This window comes from Anneissia japonica, unplaced genomic scaffold, assembly GCF_011630105.1.
Source record: "Anneissia japonica isolate Jap-2015-1 unplaced genomic scaffold, ASM1163010v1 scaffold11144_len554210_cov170, whole genome shotgun sequence".
Taxonomy (NCBI): Eukaryota; Metazoa; Echinodermata; class Crinoidea; order Comatulida; family Comatulidae; genus Anneissia; species Anneissia japonica.
The window spans coordinates 211,892-214,482 of record NW_022708762.1 but is presented as its reverse complement, the minus strand read 5'-3'; the positions used below and the strand labels follow the sequence as shown (position 1 = coordinate 214,482).

General features: G+C 31.9%; 1 protein-coding gene across 1 annotated transcript in view; it reads left to right on the top strand.

Moving 5' to 3' along the window:
• Positions 1–2,591, top strand: part of LOC117106558 — a 51,389-nt gene that overhangs the window by 19,085 nt on the left and 29,713 nt on the right. The window lies entirely within an intron of this gene.

Genomic DNA, 2,591 nt, shown 5'->3' with positions numbered 1-2,591 from the left:
ATTTTGCACTCTAGAATATTTTTGGTTTATTTTACTTCATGGTACATGTAATATAGTTGTTTGTACCTTACAACAAAATAAAGTTCTAGACATTGATTAAAGATAACAACTAACTAAGCTCTATAGTCTGTACATTGTTTACTACATTTCTTCTAACCCTCGCCTTTCCAACAGACGCGTCTGTGTGTGTGTGTTTGTGTTTGTCTATTTTTACTGTTTTGATATTTGTATTGTTTCTGTAAATCTGGCGACCCACTCGACAGAGATTTGAATCTCTTTTTGGAAAGCCAGCCTCCCCTTTGTCTGTCTTTAGTTGGTGTGTTCTTTTTGTAATCTGTTGGGGCTAATAAATGAAATGAAAGTGTGTGTAATGTACCGTATACCGTAAATTAAAAGACAAAATACTAAAATGATGATATGTCTCAAGGTCTGAACTTTCCATGTCCGCCAGAACCACAGAAGCAACTGTCATTCGTAAGAAATTGTGCTTGGAATTCAGGCAGGAAAACTAGGCGATCTTGTCGAATTTACCGATATGTCGTACCGTATGCTGTATCGTAAGGGACATGGCACCGAATTTGCTTTTCTCAAGGGCTAAATGACATTTTGTGATAAAGGCCACTGTATCAGTGTAGCTTATGATCTGTATTAAAACTGATTTAAAAAAAATCATTATATGAATTTTTTAAAAACTGAAATAATTTAGTTTTTAAAAAGAATCTAACATCAAATAAATTGCCATTTATATTTTACTTTTTGCAGGAATTACATATTCAAAGAAAACAAAAATAAGCCATAATTAACATTTTTAATTTTTTTTTCCATTTTAATGTTAAAAATAGCAACAATTTAATCAATAAATCAACATAAATCATGTATTTATTAATACTAAAATAATGTATTTGTGGCCACGGAATCACAATCAGAAATTCAATCCGGGTTTTGCTAAACCCCGCAAAAATGGGTTGATATGAACATCAAATTATTATTATTATTATTATTTTAAAAGAAAAAGAGAGTTTTTTTTAAAGAAAACAATTATAGCCACTGGTTTCTGAGCCAGTAGTAGGCACTTGGATTTAGTTGGCAGGGAGTAAAAACCAAGTATGCAAATTAATTTGCTTAAATAAATATTTGATTAACAAATACTTCTTTGGGGTAAAACTCTAAGCAGAACATTTATTGCTAAGTTTGTGAGAAAGTAAGCCTCTCCCTTTTCCCATACATGAACTTGTGATTCAAACACACAATTCAAAGTTATTTCATTTGATACTAAAAAAGTGAATTTTGTGGTTATCTATGAGTTGCACATTTTAGTAATTGAAATACTGTATGTATGTCATTCATCTACTTTATTAGTAGAATAACGTTTTTAAAACTTTTATGTCTACATATCAAAAAATGTTATTCACGGCCATTGCTTTCCGATAATCTCTCAGTACGTTATTTACACCTGTTGTGTAACTGTATTTTGTATTACTATTAATGATTTTTTTCATTGGGGCTACTTGTCATTTTGGACCATTTTTATCGGGGCCATAATTACCGGGGCCATTTTTTCCTACATTCTTATTTGTTGGCTGTCTGGAACTGTTGTGTCTTGCATTTTCTCTTGGCATGGCTTCGCTCTTATGTGTCATGCTATCTTGTAATCAGTACAAGTAAATTCAATTCTTTAATTCCGTCATTCGTGGAGTATTCCACACGGTTCTAACTTGGGATCTGTCCTCTTCTTGATACACATAAAACCACTTGGTAAGATACCAAGACATACAATACCACCTGATACTCAATATGCACATCTTTTTCCGCAAAGTGTTCTGGAGAAACATATTTAATACTGTATTTAAAGCTGTGAGGCACTGCCTCCGCAACATCAGTAATGAAAGATAGTTTAATCAGTGAAGGTGCTACTGTCCATGCTTTAGTTATATCTCGACTGGAATTTTGCAATGGTATGTTGCCGACAGTTTATTATTTAATCACTTCTCAGTTATTAATTGCATGCCTAATTATCTTAGGATTTATCTTGCTTAATTTTTTACAGTTTTTATTGGAATTGCACTGTATTTTTCAGTCATACGTGTAACGCTGAGGAAGGACACGTGAGGCGTGTCCAAAATACTCGTTTTGAATAAATTTTATGTCTATGTCAACGTAGGCAATCGTTTCTTTTTCGTATTTGCTTATATATATATATATATATATATATTATATATTATTATAAGTTATTATAGATGTGTATAAGAGACAGATATATATATTTGCTACTGTATATGATGATGAATGGGGTGTAGTTGTAGATTCTCTATGAAAGACAATGTTCGATACGATCATATCATTCGTTCATATATTTGAGCATTAATTACTGCTTGCCCATTATATATGTAGGCCTCTACTGTATCAGCATTTGGGAAAACGTGACCTATAATTTATACATATAATTATTTGGAAAAACGTATGTGCCTATTATGATAAGAAACCAAGGCTTTCCATTCGGGCAGTTTAACTCATCTGAACTTTGAGGCCAAAGTGGTTTACACTAATTTTCGACACGTTTAAAATAATAATAATAATCTATATCTTATGTA